The 18,999-nt window shown below is 50.2% G+C and overlaps 1 protein-coding gene across 2 annotated transcripts in view; it reads right to left on the bottom strand.

Annotated features, from left to right (window-relative positions):
- Positions 1 to 18,999, bottom strand: part of GALNT7 (polypeptide N-acetylgalactosaminyltransferase 7) — a 65,924-nt gene that overhangs the window by 31,669 nt on the left and 15,256 nt on the right. The window lies entirely within an intron of this gene.

Raw genomic sequence — 18,999 nt, 5'->3', positions numbered from 1 at the left:
GACACAGCTTCAGCTTTCAGCGCTCTTTTTTGTAGCCAATGTTTTACTTCTAATCTCAAGGTAAACTATACAAATCAATGGACTCTCTGCACATTTATTAGTAGGTAAAAAGGTAAAGGTAGTCCCTTGTGCAAGCACCAAGTCATTACTGACCCATGGGGGGAAATTGCATCACAACGTTTTCTTGGCAGACTTTTTATGGGGTGGTTTGCCATTCAGTGCCTTCCCCAGTCATCTACACTTTACCCCCAGGAAACTGGGTACTCATTTTACCGACCTTGGAGGAATGGAAGGCTAAGTCAACCCTGAGCTGGCTACCTGAACCCAGCTTCCGCCGGGATCGAACTCAGGTCGTGAGCATAGCTTGAGCTGCAGTATTGCAGCTTACCACTCTGCGCCACGGGGCTCATTACATTTATTAGTGTAAAGTACAAATATAAGTAAGTGTGATACCCCCCCAACCCAGTTACTGCTAAATGTACTATCACACCCAAATTTCATAACAGTATCCATGTATTTCAAAGCAGAGGATATAAAAAAGTTGTACCCCAAACACTAGCGCGCATATGAGAAGTACCTTCCCAAGGTAACGTTTGAAAGGCAAGGTTGAATACAAAGGCTGTGCATGTCATTTAAGGACCGGGTAACTAATTCTAGAAATTATTTGTTTGAAAAATATGTTCCACAACCTTTATTTGTTTAATTTATTTATTTGTTAGGCTTCTATTCCACACACCCCCTTGCAAGCAGGCTCAGGGAGGGTTACAACAATAAAAAAACAGGGTTTCTCACCTGTAACTGTTGATCGTCGAGTCTCTTCTGTGCAGACACACATTGGGACTGCGCAGGCGCAGGCCAGCCGCGGAGAAGATTCTTTTAGCTTCTAGAAATGTGACGGGGACGTTCGGGCCCACCGCGCATGCGCGCCGGTGTTCCCGCCAATTTTGAAGTACAAGTACCCGAACGTCCCCGGCATTCCCTCAGTTCACCTGAGCCGCCTGAGAAACAATGGAGAAACCAAGCACTCACAGCGGGGCAGGTGGGAGGGAATGTGTGTCTGCACAGAAGAGACTCGACGATCAACAGTTACAGGTGAGAAACCCTGTTTATCGTCGTCGTCCTTCTGTGCAGCCCCACATTGGGAGAATAGCTAGCATCTCACCAATGGGGGCGGGTGTGAGTGTCTATGAGAACAGAGAGTGCAGAACAGCCGTGCCAACAGCGGATTCACGGCGTGCATTCACGTCTATGGAATAATGTTTAATGAAAGTGTCAGCGGTAGACCACGTTGCAGCTTGGCAGACGTCTTGGAGTGGCACTCCTCGCAGGAAGGCAGCAGAGGCAGCTTGCGCTCGAGTAGAATGAGCAGTAATCGACAACGGGCACCGAACTCCAGCTTGCTGATAACAAAGTTTAATTGCAGACACAATCCAGCGAGAAATGGACTGGGCAGAAGCTGGCGAGCCCTTGCGAGGGCCAGAGTAACATAAAAACAAGGCAGGAGACTTCCTGAAACACTTGGTGCGATGTAAATAAAACAATAAAGCACGTTTCACATCCAATGTGTGTAGAGTACGTTCCTCTGGGGAAGAGGGCGTAGGAAAAAAGGAAGGAAGGACCACCTTTTGACGCAGGTGAAATTTTGAAACCACCTTGGGCAGGAACTGCATACTAGTGTGGAGCATGACTGTACCGGGGAAAAATTGCAGGAAGGGGGGGTCACACCTCAGAGCAGACAACTCCCCAACCCGCCTGGAGGAAGTGACTGCAACCAAAAAGGCCACTTTCTGTGTGAGCAGAGGCAAGGGACAGGTAGACAGGGGCTCAAAAGGGGAGAGCATCAGACGGGAGAGCACCAGGGTCAGGCTCCACTGAGGAATAGGATGGGCCCTAGGAGGAAAGGACCTTAGTAGGCCCTTCAGGAACTGTTTGGACAGCCAATGTGCAAACACAGTCCTCCCATCAATCTGCTCATGGAAGGCAGAGATAGCAGCCATGTGCACCTTAACACTGGAGAACGCCAGGCCCTGGGAGCACAGGTCCAGGAGGTACTCCAGAATGACAGGCAGCGGGCAAGTGAAAGGGGAAACCCCTTTGGGGGCTAACCACCTAGAGAAACGTGACCACTTCCTCTGGTAGGACAACCTGGTAGACGGTTTTCGGGCATTCAGAATCACATTAAGCACCCTAGTAGAGAGGCCTAGTCTGGGGCGCAGAGGAGCCAGGCAGTCAGATTTAGCACTGCCACATCGTGATGCCACACTCCGTCCCTGAGTAGCAGGTCTGGGGCGTGCGGCAGCGGGAGACACCGCCCCTGCGACAGGGAAAGTAAAAGGGGAAACCAATCCTGGCGAGGCCACCGAGGGGCAATCAGGATACAGTGGGTTCGGAAGGCCCTGATCCTGGAGAGGACCTTGTGAAGGAGCGGGAAGGGCGGGAAGGCATAAAAGAGCCCGGGAGACCAGGGTATCTGGAAGGCATCCCCCAGTGAACGATGGCCAATCCCGGCCCGGGAGCAAAACAGCGGGGCTTGTCTGTTGTGGGCTGTGGCAAAGAGGTCGACCAAGGGCGTGCCCCATGTGCGAAAAACCTTGTGGAGATAAACCGTGTTGAGGGACCACTCGTGCTGGGGCAAAAACACCCTGCTCAGCGTGTCTGCTGCTGTGTTGTTCTCCCCCGCAATATGAATGGCCCTGGGCAGGACGTTGTTGGCAATGGCCCAAGTCCAGAGTGTAGTCGCCTCCTTGCAGAGCTTGAGCGAGACCGTTCCTCCCTGCTTGTTGAGGTAATAGCAGGCTGTGGTATTGTCCGACAGGACCTGAACCCTCCTGTTCCGAATGACATCTGCAAAAGAAGCAAGGGAGTAACGGATCGCTCTAAGCTCTAACAGGTTAATGTGCATGCCCATTTCAAGGGAGGACCAAACACCTTGAGCAGACAGGTGTCCACAACGCCCTCCCCAGCCTAGATTGGAAGCGTCCGTGAAGACGGTGACCTCCGGCAGGAAGGGACCAAAAGGACAACCCTTGGACAAATTCTCAGGGTTAGTCCACCACACCAATGTCCGCTGTATCACCCTCGGGACGGAAAACCCACGGTGTTGACTCATAGTGAGGGGGTTGAAAACCCGAACAAACCAATTTTGTAGAGGCCTCATGCGCAGGCGTGCAAAACACACCACCCCTGTGGAGGAGGCCATAAGACCTAACAACGTTTGAATCAGGAGGGCAGTTTGGAACCGGTTATGCACGAAGTGGCGGGCCAGGGAGGACAGCCTGCTCAAGCGGTCCGGGGGTAGATAAGCCCGGCCCAGCAGAGAGTCAAAGTGGACCCCAATGAATCTAATGCTCGTACCAGGGGACAGGACCGACTTCCCCAAATTGACCACTAGCCCCAGACCGTCTAGGACGGACAAGGTGAGGGCGATAGAAGCCCGGAGGGAGTCAGAGGAGGGACCCACCAGGAGCCAATCATCCAAATAGGGATAAACAAAACAGCCACTAGACCGTAGATGTGCCACCACGGTGGCCATGCATTTAGTGAACACCCTGGGCGCCGAGGCCAGGCCAAAGGGCAAGGCCGTGTACTCATAGACAGCGCCTCCACAGGTAAAACGGAGGTATTTCCTGTGGCCCTCAAAGATGGAAATGTGGAAGTAGGCGTCTTTGAGATCCAAAATGGCCATCCAGACGCCTGACTCTAAGAGTTCCAACACCCGGGACAGGGTAAGCATCCTAAACTTCTCCACCTTCAAGTAGGTATTAAGGGCCCGAAGGTCCAAAATGGGACGAGACCCCCCATCTTTCTTATCCACAAGAAAGTATCTTGAGTAAAACCCCCAAGGGGAAGTAGAGACATTGACCACCCGGACAGCACCTTTGGCAACCAACTCCAAAACATTATTTTGTAACACAACATTACAACAAGAAGCACAACGGGGTGGGTGCGAGAGAGGGGGTGCAGTGGTAAACGACAACTTATAACCACGGGCCACAACAGAGAGGACCCAGGTATCCGTAGTAATGAGTTGCCAACGGGGCAAGAAAGGCCGTAGCCTGTCCAAGAACAGGACATCAACAGCGTCCTTGGAGACCAACTGGGAAGCGTCCTGGTCTAGTCAGAAGACCGTGGGCTTCTGCGCTGAAGTCGAGGGCTTGGGCGAAGGAGGCTGCTGTCGTCCCTTGGACCGGCCGGAGCGTCTCGAAGAGTGGCGCTGCTGGCCAGAGTAGGAACGGTGGCCATAGGATTGACCGGAGGGGAACCGTCCTTGGCGCTGGTGGAACTGCTGGTAGGGGGACTGATAGGACCGGAACCTGCCGTACCGATATCTCGGACCCGACTGCGGAACCGAAGGCGCAACCCCGAGCGACTTGGCCGTCTGCTGGTTCTTCTTCATAAGAGAAAGGGACTCATCCGTTTTCTCTGAGAAGAGCTGAGGACCTTCAAACGGAAAATCCTCGACCTTGGCCTTCTTCTCGGGGGGCAGGGCAGTAGATCGAAGCCAGGCGTGCCGACGCAGGAGCACTGAGGATGCCATCGCACGCGCCGCGGAGTCGGCAGCGTCCTTGCCAGCCGTCATCTGTTGCTTCGACAAACGGAAAGCCTCAGCCTGGAGAGCCTTGACCAAGTGACGGCGATCGTCGGGGAGGTCAGAGAGGTAGGACGACAGACGCTTCCACAAGAAAAGATTGTAAGAGCCCATTATTACTTGGAAATGGGCGATCCGGAACCCCAGGGAAGCCGAAGAATACACCTTCCGACCAATTCCATCCAGCTTTCTCCCCTCCCGATCCGATGGAGCCGAAGAGGAGCCCCGTCGGAACCGAGCCTGACCCTCCTCGGCCACGATGGAAGAGGGCTTCGGATGGGCAAAGAGGTAAGGGCAATCTTCCTGTTTGAGGCGATAATATTTCTCAACCTTCTTGGCCGTAGGCGGTACAGAAGCAGGGGTCTGCCAGAGTGCCAGGGCATTATCGACGAGATCCTCGACAGGAGGAAACGCCACCGAGGCAGGAGAGCCCGAATACAACGGCTCCAACAGCTTACTCTTGGGTTTGGAGGTCGTGGAGGCGACGTCGAGCTCCAGTGCTGCGGCCATTCGGACCATCTGCTCTGCAAACACCCTGTAATCGTCATTAGGGGACGATGAGCGGAGCTCCCCAACAGCATCATCAGGGGAAGGGTCAGAGGCCGCGTCCGACGAGTACTCAGACGGAGACGCCAAGCCCTCATCATCCTCGGAGTCGGAGAAAGCTGCCGGGGTCTGCGTCGGAACCGACGGGCGGTCAGCCGGAACCGAGGTAGAAGGCTGGGGTGCCGAAAGATGGCGACGCGGCTGAGTGGCAGGCGGAGCTGGAGGCAGAGTGGAGGGCGCCGGAACCGTGGCCAGGGGCACCGAAGGACCAGGCAGAAAGGGAGCGGACTGCTGAATCCAAGCCACAAAATCCTGCCAGGAGGCCACGTTCCCTAGGCCCGGGACAGGCTGCCAAGGAGGCAGAGCAGCAGGCAACGGAACGGACCGGTGAAACGGCGCTGGAACCGAGAAGACTGGCTGCGACGGAACGGAGACCTCCGCCGGAACCGGAGCACACGGCAGAGAGCGCTCAAACTCCTGGAACGCGTCCGAAAATCCACGGATCGACTCACAGTCGTCGGGAATCACCGGAGGAGGTGTGTGAGGAGGCGACGGGGTATGGAGGAGACTCCGGACGTCCTCAGGAGGAGGGGCCGGTCCAGGAGAGGAACCAGCCAACGAGGCCGGGGCCGGCGACAGAGCACGGCGCTTGGCCTTTGACTTGGCCTTTGCCTTCTTCGGCGGGGGCTCCGAAGAAGCCTCGGTGGCCACAGGTTTCGAAGAAGGCTTCGAAGAAGCACGTTTCTTCGCCTTTCGACTGGACGGAGCACTCACGGAACCGGAGGCGATCGAACCGTCCGGAGCGGACGCCTCCGTCGGAGCCGAGACGAGCGGTTCCGACGGGTGATGAGGAGCCGGCGAGGGGGCGACAGAGCTGGGCTTGCTCCCGGACGACCCCGAGGCTTTGGGCGGTAGAAGGTTGGCGTCCCAAAGAAAGGCCCGGAGCCTGGCCTTGCGGTCGTTCCGCGCTTTCGGAGTGAAGGCCATGCAAAACTTACAGCGCTCCACGACGTGCCCCTCGCCCAAACAGATGAGGCAGAGGTCATGACCGTCAGAGTGGGTCATTTTAGTGCCACACTGTTGGCATTTTTTAAATAAAGCGGAATGGGACATAGTGGAGGCGTTTCCCAGTCAGAAGGAAACGGCAACTCACAGGTAGAAGAAAGTCGGAAGACACAAGCGACAGCTGAAGAACCTTTTCGAACGGCGGCGAAAAAGGAACTGAGGGAATGCCGGGGACGTTCGGGTACTTGTACTTCAAAATTGGCGGGAACACCGGCGCGCATGCGCGGTGGGCCCGAACGTCCCCGTCACATTTCTAGAAGCTAAAAGAATCTTCTCCGCGGCTGGCCTGCGCCTGCGCAGTCCCAATGTGGGGCTGCACAGAAGGACGACGACGATCATATAATTTACAATGAAACCACAGCATTTTTCATAAAAACATCACCTCCAGTGACCCTACAACCCACCCCTGCCAATAATACACAGGGGTGGGGAAAATGGAGGAGGGAAACAGGCCATTCAGTTTACTTTACAAGTCATATGGAGGAGGGAAGATGATCAGATGCCCCCCCTGACAAGAGGCGAGCTGGGAGGCTCTCCAGATTACTGCTTTTGCAATATGCCCAATCTACTTAAATTGTCATAATCAAGACAGACACAAGTACAACAACATGCCACTGAGCAAGGCAGGCTACATCAGGCAGGAAAAAACACCAGGACAAATGGGACTTAGAAGCCAGATGTAAACTAGGGTCTGCTTTCATTAGAAAACACACACACACACACACAGCTGTAGTGAACAGATTTTTATTGTTCCAAAGGTGGTCAACAGAATGAAATACTTAATGATAAGGATCAGCAAAACGTGTCAGGGTTTATGAGTGAGACACATTGTGCCTCTTCTCCTGCTAAAACATGCATAGAGAACTGCCAGTGCAATCCTAAATGAAGTTAAATGGCCTCCACACACAAAGCCCTTTATGGCCTTCTTTCCTCATATCTGCAGGATTGTGTCTCCTCTCATGCTCCACCACAGCAGCTTTGCTCATCTGAACAGGGATTTCTGCATGTACCATCCTACAAATGGGCAAAATCACCAGCTACTTGTACATGTGCATTCTCTGTAACGGCTGTTCTTATGGAATGGACTGCCTGAACAGGTCCAGAAAGTTCCCCATCTCTTGGCTTTCTGCAATACACAAAACTAAATTATTTGGGAGAGTTTCCTTATACAGGTAATAGGGCTGTTCTGTAAGGGAATGGCTCACAGAGATGCTTTGGTAAAAAAACAGGGATGGTGGATTATACTACTAGGTACTGTCTGGTGGTGTAGATATTATCCTACTGGTAATTTTCATGTCATGTAATGGGTCATCATGTCAAATTACTTGTTTTGTTTCAGCAGTGTTTCATTTCTGTATTCCTGTATTTGAATCCATTCTTTTCAAATTGCCATCTTCTGGGCGTAGAACAGGAGACACTTGTGTGTGTGTGTGTGTGGGGGGGGGGGACAGTTGTGAATTTCCTGCACTGTGCAGGGGGTTGGACTAGATGACCCAAAAGGTCCTTTCCAACTCTATGATTCTATGAATGTCCAGCTGTTGCTCACACTGTGCAAACTGCCTTGAGTCTCAGTGGAAAAGGCAGACTACAAATAAATAAATGCCAATTGGCTTAGAAGGGTGTAGCTCTGGCTAGAATTGCACTGTGGGTCTCCAGACTTTACCATGATTAACAACTACTGTGTAGGGGTATGCGATTCAGCTGAGGAATACTGAATATATATCCGAAAATAACTATTTGGAATTATTTGGGTATGCCCAGATATATCTGGTTTATTTGGGTATATTCAGATAAATCAGTATTTACATATCCAAATAATCTACCCCCCCCCCCAATAATTCCTCATAAGGAATAATAGGAAAGATTTCCTCATGGGGAATAAGGGTGTTTTTGAACCTAAATATCACAACAAATACTAAATATTTGTTATTTTTGATACCCAGATCTGAACAGTATCTTTTTTTTGCTGCACACCCCCTAATGCTGTACTATATTGACTTCAACTCATGTTTTTCTTACAGTTTTTAGTAGATTCCGCCCCCCCTCCAGCACACACACATTTTTGTTTTGTACCAGATGACAGACCAACCCTTATTTTTCAAAATCTCATGATTTTCAGTCTTCTTTCAGAGCAGAACGTACATCTAATGATTTTTAATATTCTGAGAAAACAAAAGATGGAACTCCCTCTTTATTGTATGACCCAGCCGCTACAGAAAATAACCCACGTCAGAATTTCTGAAAATGAAAAACCATGCAAGCACTTCATTTTAAGGGAGGTTATCCATTGCAAAGAATAAAGGTATCAATACCCTCTATACACTTGAGGATGCTAAACCATAATTGCAAGTGATGTTTTCATTCAACTTATTACACTGATCTACAGTGCCTGTAGAAACTGAATTCTAGTAGTCTCTGACCAGATTAAAATTTTTAAAAGCCAATATTCTTCCTTGATATCATATTTATGAGTATATGTTGCAGCTGACCCTTGAACAGAAAGACCTCTACCTTCGAGCAAAGTTAATGGATTTGTTATTTAGACATTTCTCCCGAATGGGAAAATTTTCCCTTCACAACAATCATCCTTTAAGGCAGGTTAGGCTGAAAAGTTTGGTTGCATTTCTCGGAGTGAACTTTGATGAAACAGCAGAGATTCAAAGCTGGGCCTTCCTGATCCTTCTATGGCACTCTAACCACTACACAATGCTGCTTCCCCTACCAGCTCATATCATTTGGGTACATTGTCTCTGTGTAAAAGGCTGGTGAGTTGATCTTGCTGCTGACTATTACTAGCTGATCTAATTTTATGAACAATCACCACAAAATTCAACTCCACAGCCACTCTGGTAAACCATTCCTGGAGACTGGACCTACCACAGAAAAAGCCTTTGATATTGTTGTTACCTCCTGAGAGGGCACCATAAAGAGAAGCTGTCTGAAGAATGTAGCTGACACACAGTAGTATATCAGGAGACAATCACTGAGAGCGGGACCACAAGTGACGCCTGACACAGGTTGGACACTTGCCAGCTTCCCTCAAGTTTTGATGGGAAATGTAGGCAGCTTGGCGGAATGTTGGACAAGTGACAGTTGAAAAGTCCATTGGACAGCAGTCAGAGAGCCAAGCTGCAAGACCAGGATGCCTACATTTCCCATCAAAACTTGAGGGAAGCTGACTAGTGTCCAACCTGTGTCATTCGTCACTTGTGGTCCCGCTCTGAGTAGGAAGGGTCTAGGCTGTGCAAGTTAATAACTGCCAGCACTCTGAGTTGAGCCAAGAAACAAAAAGGTAACCAGTGCTGCTGATACAGAACTGGAGTTGTATGTTCTGAGTGGCTGACCCCAGAGAGAAGCCTTGCTGCCACAATTTGTACCAACTGAAGCTTCCAAGACATCTTCAAATGCAGCTCCACATACAGCATGTTACACTTTTATTCAAGTAGAACAGGAGAAGGAAAAATGTGTCCTTAAAAACAAGCTGCACATGATTACTTACTGGGTTTCTTGTAAACCAAAAAATTTATGGAAGCACCACACAGAAATATTAAGACTAACTCAACATTGCCACCATCTTTCCCAACTTCTTGTTCCTGGTCACATCCCATTTGAACTTCCAGCCCTTTGATATGTATTTGTCTGGAGTAGCAGTAAAAACAGTGTTTCTTACCAGTAACTGTTGTTCGTCGAGTATCTTCTGTGCAGACACACATTGGGACTGCGCATGCGCAGGCCGGCCGCGGAAAGATTTGACTAGCTATAGAATCGTGAAGAGGGGGACGCTCGCCGGTTCCGCGCGTGCGCGGTTCCGTTCCCGCCAAAACCGGCATACTTAAGGCGAGCGTCCCCCACATTCCCTCAGTTCCCCTGAGCCGCCGGAGGCCAAATAGTACGAAACAGCACTCACAGCGGGGCAGGAGGGAGGGAATGTGTGTCTGCACAGAAGATACTCGACGAACAACAGTTACTGGTAAGAAACACTGTTTTTCGTCGTCGTCCTTCTGTGCAGCCCCACATTGGGAGTATAGCGAGCTACTCACCAATGGGGGCGGGTGTGAGTGTCACTGAAACAACGAGTGCAGGACAGCAGTCCCAACTGCCGAGTCACGTCTCGCATTCACGTCCACAGAGTAGTGTTTGATGAACGTCGACGGAGATGACCAGGTGGCAGCTTGACAGACGTCCCGAAGCGGAACTCCTCGCAGGAATGCAGCAGAAGCAGCTTGCGCCCGGGTAGAGTGGGCGATCACGGATAAAGGACACCGCACACCAGCTTTAGCATAACAAAGTTTAACGGCAGACACCAACCAGCGGGAAATGGACTGTGGGGAAGCAGGCAGACCCTTACGGGGTCCAGAATAGCAAATGAACAATGCAGGGGACTTCCTACAAGTTGCTGTTGCATGCAAATAAAACAATAAAGCATGTTTCAAATCGAGAGTGTGCAAGGCTCGTTCCCCCGGGGAAGAAGGGTTGGGAAAAAATGTAGGGAGGATAACCTTCTGTTGCAGATGAAACTTGGTTACCACCTTCGGGAGGAACTCCAGACTAGGGTGCAGGACAACCTTATCAGGGAAGAACTGAAGAAAAGGGGGATCAGCCCGAAAGGCAGAGATCTCCCCAACCCTTCTGGAGGAGGTAATAGCCACCAGAAACACCACCTTTAATGTCACCAATGCCAGAGGGCAGGTAGCCAGTGGTTCAAAGGGCGGAAGCATTAACTGTGCCAGAACCAAAGGCAAACTCCACTGTGGAACCGGGGGTACCCTGGGAGGGAAGGTTTTGAAAAGCCCTTTGAGAAACTGTTTGGACAAGTGATGGCTGAACACGGTTCTCCCATCAATCCGCTCATGAAAAGCGGAGATCGAAGCCAGGTGGACCTTAATACTGCTCACAGCCAGACCACGTGAGTGCAGATCCACCAGGTAATCAAAAATTAAAGGTAGGGGGCATACAAAAGGGGAAGCCCCTTTGGAAGCCAACCACTCGGAAAAACGGGACCACTTGCGCTGGTAAGACAGCCTAGTGGAGAGCTTTCGTGAGTTTAAAAGGATCCGCAAGACCTCAGCAGAGAAGGTCACTCCGGGGCCAGCAGGAGCCAGGCCGTCAACTTCAGAACCCCCACATTGTGGTGCCACACACCGTCCCGCAGCAAGAGGTCCGGGGCGGTTGGGAAGGGCAGGCAACATCCCTTCGAAAGGGAGAGCAGGAGGGGGAACCATTCCTGGCGAGGCCAATATGGAGCCACCAGGATGCAGTGGGCGCGATAAGCTCGAATCCTGCAAAGAACTTTGTGCAGGAGCGGGGTTGGAGGGAAGGCATAAAAGAAGCCTGGGGACCAGGGTATCTGGAAGGCATCTCCCAGGGATCGAGGATCCACCCCAGCCCTGGTGCAAAACTGCGGGGCCTGTCTGTTGGAAGCCGTAGCAAAGAGGTCTACCTCCGGAAACCCCCACTGGCGGAAAACTGGAAGGAGATATTTGGGCTGAAGGGACCACTCGTGCTGCGGGAGAAACACCCTGCTGAGGGTGTCTGCGGACACGTTCAGCTCCCCCGCGATGTGAATCGCTCTGGGGTAGACATTGTTGTGGGCCGCCCAAGACCATAGTCGTGCGGCTTCCTTGCAGAGCCTGAGTGAAACCGTTCCCCCTTGCTTGTTCACGTAGTAGCAGGCCGTCGTGTTGTCGGACAGGACCTGGACCCGCTTGTTCCGGAGCACATCTGTGAAGGAAGCAAGGGAGTACCGGATTGCACGGAGTTCTAACACATTGATGTGCAAGGAGGCCTCAGAGGGCGACCAGACATCTTGCACTGTCAAAGAACCACAGCGGCCACCCCAGCCGAGATTGGAGGCATCAGTGGAGACAGTAACGTCAGCCACGAAAGTGCCAAATGGAGAGCCCCGGGATAAATTCTCAGGGAGGGACCACCAAACCAGGGAGCGCAGCACACCTCTTGGGATGGAGAACTTCCGCTGAGGGGACATCAGAAGAGGGTTAAAACGTCGAAGGAACCAGGTTTGCAGGGGCCGCATATGGAGGCGTGCCAGAAGCACTACACTCGTAGTGGAGGCCATAAGCCCAAGGAGTGTCTGAATAAGTAGGGCCGTCTGGTAGCGATGAGACAGGAAATAACGCACCAGAGAAACCAGGCGGTTTAAACGGTCCAAAGGTAGGAACGCCCTCCCTAAAGAGGAGTCCAGAACTACCCCAATAAACCGTATCGTTGGCGTAGGCAAAAATATGGACTTCCCGAAATTAATGAGAAGGCCCAAGCTATTAAGCAGGGAAGTGACAAGGGAGAGCTGATCCCTGAGCCCAAGGGCAGACGGCCCAACCAGGAGCCAATCATCTAAGTAGGGGTAGATGACACATCCTTGAGAGCGTAAAAAGCCCACCACCACAGCCATACATTTGGTAAATACCCGGGGGGCGGAAGCCAACCCGAAAGGCAAAACAGTGTATTCATAGGCCACTGACCCACAGAAGAATCTGAGGTATTTCCTACAATCCTCACGTATAGAGATGTGAAAGTAGGCGTCTTTCAGGTCAATAATGGCCATCCAGACTCCAGTGTCCAAAAGCTCTATAACCTTGGACAGGGTGAGCATCCTGAATTTCTGGGTCACAAGGTAGGAGTTGAGACCCCTGAGGTCTAGGATAGGGCGAGAACCACCATCCTTCTTATCCACTAGGAAGTACCTAGAATAGAAACCATAGGGAGAGGTGGAAAGATCAACCACACGCACAGCACCCTTTAGAAGCAACTCCTGAACATTATTATTCAACAGTGAACCAGAAACAGGTGTATAACGAGGGGGCAGAGAGAGTGGGGGGGTGCAGGTGAACAACAATTTGTAGCCATGCTCTACAATAGACAACACCCAGGAATCAGTAGTGATAGTCCGCCAAACGGGCAGAAACGGTCGGAGCCTCTTCCCAAACAAGGGGGTCTGGCCAACATCCTGGGAGGCAGGCAGGGCAGCGTCCAGATCTAGTCAGAAGAGCTGCTTCGGACCCGACGCCGGACCTTTCGGGGAGCGTTGAGGTCCCTGTTTCCCTCGGTTCCGAGAAGACCTTTTAGCAGCACCCTTCTGCGAACCGGAGAAGGAACGGTGGCCGTAGTAAGTGGAAGAATAGCGGCCTTGGCGCTGGTGGTAGGGCTGGGAAGACTGGTAGGGCGTTTGGAAGGACTGGAACCGAGGAGCACGATACCTCGAGGCCGACTGGTCAGCAATCACGCCGAGGGACTTAGCCGTTTGGTGATTTTTCTTCATGAGGGACAGGGCTTCATCCGTCTTCTCCGAAAATAAGAGGCTCCCCTCGAAGGGGAAATCTTTAACCTTTGTCCGCTTATCCAGAGGCAGGGCCGTGGAGCGGAGCCAAGCATGCCTTCGGAGGACCACAGAGGAAGCCATGGAGCGAGCCGAACAGTCAGCCACATCTTTCCCGGCTGTCATCTGCTGTTTTGCGAGCTTCACAGCCTCAGCTTGCAGAGCCTTGACCAAGGGGCGACTGGCAGCGGGCAAGTCGGCAATGTAGGTTGACAGTCGGTTCCATAGGAACAGGTTGTATGATCCCATTATCGCTTGAAAGTTGGCGATACGAAAAGCAAGGGACGCGGAGGAGTAGACCTTGCGACCCAGGGCATCCAGTTCCCGGCCTTCTCGATCCACTGGAGCGGATTGTGAGTTTCGACGGAACCGAGCGTTGACCTCGTCGGCGACCAGGGAAGAAGGCTTCGGATGGGCGAAGAGAAAAGGACAATCCTCCTGCTTCAGCCGATAACATTTTTCCAGGTTCCGGGCAGTCGCCGGAACCGAGGCCGGTGCTTGCCACAAGTTGTGCGCGGCATCAACGAGATCCTCCACCGGAGGGAAAGCCACAGATGCCGAAGAACCAGAGGATAGCGCCTGGAGGACTTTACTCTTGTGCTTCGTGGCAGAAGAAGTGACATCCAGCTCCAAAGCTTCTGCCATTCGGATCATCTGCTCAGGAAGCATACGATGATCTTCGGTGGGAGAGGATGCTCTGGACTCACCGACGGCGTCGTCAGGGGACGGATCCCACGCCAGGTCGGAGGAAGCTTCAGAGGGGGAAGCCAGACCCTCCTCATCCTCGGAACCGGAGAACTCCGGCACCTGCGCAGAGGCAGATGGCATCGGTTCCGCGCGGGAGACCGGAGGCAGCGTCGGCGGAGCGACCGTGTGTCCCGGCTGTCTCATGGACGTCTCTGGTACGGCCGACGAGAAGGCAGGCACCGATGGGACCAGGCCAGCGCGCTGGACAAGCGCCGCCGATGACTGGAGCCAGGACACGAAGGATGACCAGGTCGCCACATCACCTATGCCTGGGAAGTTCTGCACCGGAGGCAGCCACGGGGTCGGAACCGAACGGGCGTCCGGGACCTGCTGTTGGGGCCAGGACGGAACGGACGGATCAGCAGAGGCAGGAGCGGATGGCAAGCCATGTTCGAAGGCCACGATCGGATCCGGGAAGTTCGGAACCGAGATGTAATCATCCTCTATGTGCGGTGGAGGCGTGTGCGGCGGCGACGGCGTGTGCAAGGCATCAGGCGGAGGAGCTGAAAGAGACGCCGGCACAGGCGAAGGGCCGCGAGTGGCGGGAGCGGAGGTGTCTCGTTTGTGATGCTTCGAACGAGACTTCGACTTCTTTGCCGGGGGCGCCGAAGCAGCCCGTTCCACAGCGGAGCGCTCCGCCGAGCGCTTCTTCGGGCGGGTAGCACCCTCGGACACAAGGGGGGTAGCCGGTACCGCAGCCGGTTCCGAGGAGGTCGGATCCGAGGAACCACGAGCCGGGTCAGACGAAGGCCCGGGAGCGGGAGAAGCGGCCGAACGAGGCGCATCCTGCTTACCCGCCGGATCTTGGGGTAGAAGGTTAGACCCCCAGAGGAAGGCCTTCAGCCGAGCAGAACGGTCGTGGCGGGCCTTGGGTGTAAACGACTGGCAAATAGCACAGCGCTGAACAATGTGCCCTTCCCCGAGACAGAGAAGGCACAAGTCGTGCCCATCGGAGTGGGTCATCTTCGTCGAACATTTCTGGCATTTTTTGAAGAGGGCCATAGTTGAGAGTTGGAAGAAGAACGCTAGCAGAACCAATTCCGACGGCGGCGAAAAAGGAACTGAGGGAATGTGGGGGACGCTCGCCTTAAGTATGCCGGTTTTGGCGGGAACGGAACCGCGCACGCGCAGAACCGGCGAGCGTCCCCCTCTTCACGATTCTATAGCTAGTCAAATCTTTCCGCGGCCGGCCTGCGCATGCGCAGTCCCAATGTGGGGCTGCACAGAAGGACGACGACGAACAGTAGCAATTGCAAGAATTAATACTGTAGGAACTTGGGGACTTTTTAAACTGTAGATGGAAATATACAAGTAAACTATTATGTTCTAAGCTGCAATATAAGCTAGCATAACCTTTGTTATTGAATAAGTTGCCCATTTCCAACATACGTTTTTCAATTAGAAATACTAATTCAGACTTAAATAGGTAACCAATATTTGGAATATTGCTTTTCTTGTTTAGCTACCTAAAAATTGCAAGGAACAGTCATCATGAAGCATATTTATCAATTTAGTTTATCAATTAATGATTCATATCAGATAGTGATGTGTGAGTTTTTGCCACATTTAGTTACATTATACCAACGGTGCGGGAGCACTTAGATTGTGTATAGTAATATTTTACTCTTGAATGCATATAAGCTTTCACTGATTGATTAAAGGGTATTCAAATAATGTCATGAAAACATAATTTAAAGTTGAACTGCATGACACTTCCAGAGACTGCAGTACTACTCAGAGCCACTGCTATATGCTTGAACTCATCAAAAACATGACAGATCGTCAACTATGACAAGAATGCAGAAAAACGTGATCATAACTGGCAACAGACACAGAAGACAATCTAGTCATTGTTATCTAACTATGACAATGAGAATCTCAGCTCTAGCATCAAGTAACATATTAAATCTCTTAATTTAAGAGGCTATTATTAGATTTTTACATATGGATAGTGAATTGATTCTCTGAGAAGATACGTGTGAACTGAAATTGCAAATTGACAAAATTAAATTGATAGAAGTTGCCACGTACAAGCTCAAAGTTTAACAACATCAAAAAAGATGTAACCATCACCTCCCTCTTGCACTTTAAGCTTCTGTAGAACAAATAATCACAGATGAATGAATTCCTTGAAATGGACAGACCATCTATACATTTCCTTGTCATCATAGCAAGGGCTTTTGTACTTTTTAATGTCCTTGTTAGAATTTAAATTTTAAAACAATGTTACTTTTATTCAATATAGTACAAACCCATTTTGCCACGGATCGGGCCTGTTTTCAGGCGCTGCAGAGCGCAGGAGCACTCCCATGCTCCGCAGTGGACCCGATCCGAGCAAAAACGGGCCCGATTTCGGTGGCTGCTGCGCACAGGAGCGCACAGTGCCGCAGGGGATCCCGCAGGGAAGGTGAGGGCCCCCCGGTTAGTAAGTGGGGGTGGGGTGGGGGGAGCAGGGGATCCCCTGCCCTTACTGGAGGTCTGGGATCCCTAATTCTCTCTCATGCTTTCTAATTTTATTTCCTCTAGCCTACATGCATAATCAATTTTCTAGGTGTTCTGGGTTGGATGCAAACAGTTTAAAAATGAAAATCCATTCATATTCAAGACAAAATTGTCTGGGAGTGGTCATGGTCTTGAACTGAAAGCCCTTCCATCTGAGTGGAAGCTAGGTGTGCTGCTAGCACACTGTGTACGCTGAAGGATTTGAATCCAGTGGCACCTTAAGAGACCAACAAGAGGTGCCATCGGACTCAAAGCCTGCTGTTCTATTGCAGAGCAACAAGGCTACTGACCTAAAACTATGCACATGCTAAAATGAACCATCTTCTTTCTAATTGCACAAGCCAAGGCCTGAATCCTAGTATTAAAAGTAGGTCCTAGAACCAAGTTCTGCTCTTAGGCTATAAAATGCGTCCATATAATTAGGTCAGCTAAACCTTCCCCCATTCATTTAAAATTAGCCCTCAAATCATCTGGTACTATTTGTTCTTCATGCCCCTTTCATTTCACCTCTTTTCTACTTGTAGTACATTGGGGTATGGATTGCAGAGGAAGATCTGGTATTTTTATGGGCACAGGTGGGTAAAATAACACTGCTTTTGTGCAGGTAACTGGACTAGCTGGTTTGTGGACCCTTCCCACTCTATAATTCTTACTTTTGTGTCTCATAAAAGGCAAAAACCATGACCTTCAATATTTAGTGTGTATTTTATTTATTGGAAAAATTATAACTCATTATGAGGTATTGGGGGGGGGGTAGATGCAAATAGAGAAGAAGGCTTCATTATTTCCATCTTTTAAAAAATGCTTCTACTTGAATTTAATTGTGCAATAATGTAGGGTTTTTTATTTTGAAACTGCTGCTATCTGCTGTGATCCTTAGGAAGAACGTGGTATAGAATATTTAAAATAAAAATAATAAAATAAAATAAAATAAAATAAAAGTAGTGCTTGAAGATCAGAGTGTCCAGTCCCAAAAATTCTCATTTGCCTCAATGACAGTTTTAAAATTTCCCCATGTACTGCTGTTGCTATAAACAGATCATGCCAAATACCTATTACTATGAGCCAAACTACAAGTGACGCCTGACACTAGTTGGACACTTGTCAGCTTCCCTCAAGTTTTGATGGGAAATGTAGGCAGCTTGGCAGAATGTTGGACAAGTGACAGCTGAAAAGTCCATTGGACAGCAGTCGGAGAGCCAAGCTGCAAGACCAGGATGCCTACATTTCCCAACAAAACTTGAGGGAAACTGACACGTGTCCAACATGTGTCAGGCGTGACTTGTAGTTTGGGGTCAACATCCTATTACTATTACAAAAGCAGCCAGGCCCTGTGCCAACCACAAAACCCGCAAAGCCAGGCTATCCAACAACAAGGAAAGGGTTTCTATATAAAGGGACCTCCCAAGCATGTTGAAATACATACGTTTCTGCATTAATTAGTTATGTTGGTTTTCCAGAAAAATTTGAATCGGAAAATTTTCTGGAAAAATCCCCAATTCAAATTTAAATAAATCATTTAAAGATTTAGTTAGTTAGCAAAAGAAGGCAAATATACCATGTACAAGCACTAGGGTTTGTCCATGCTTCATATTCTACATTTAGCCCATGTAACATGATTAATTTGCAGCACAACAGCGCTGACAACTACAGATAAACAGATTATATGTGGAGCATATAGTGCTGGAAATGGAGTAAAAATAAAATTTCTGCTTCACATTGCAGATATTAACCAAAATAGAAAGTTAACCCCCACCCCCCAAAAAAATCCACCTGATATTCAACACAGAACATGCTCCAAAAGGCATACGATGTTGAGGGCAGTTGTGTAACAATTAAAGGAGAAAAAGAGGGAAAGAATGCTAAAGCCCCTGGGAGCTGAAAGAATCTTGAGGGAGAAATCTGTAATTGAGGACATGCATGTGCGCACACACAAAGGAGGAATATATTTCCCAATTTTTCAATATTGATTTCTTGTTTGACTTCTGTATCGCGACGCTGCCCAATGCTTAATATAAGCAGAGATTTACAAATTGTGTTCTGTGCTATGGTATGCTGTTCAGTTTGAAACTGGAGGATGTCCACTTTGCCAGGCTTTCTACTGGGATTAACTCAGTAGAATTAATTATCTCAGCATCATGCATCTCTGTGTGACCATCACTATTAATTCCATTTTCCAGATATGTAGCTAATGAGGTAGTGATTAGTAAATTAGAGG

This window comes from Eublepharis macularius, chromosome 10, assembly GCF_028583425.1.
Source record: "Eublepharis macularius isolate TG4126 chromosome 10, MPM_Emac_v1.0, whole genome shotgun sequence".
NCBI classification, from domain to species: domain Eukaryota; kingdom Metazoa; phylum Chordata; class Lepidosauria; order Squamata; family Eublepharidae; genus Eublepharis; species Eublepharis macularius.
Note: the sequence above shows the minus strand (reverse complement) of the source record. Positions and strands in the feature narration are given on the sequence as shown.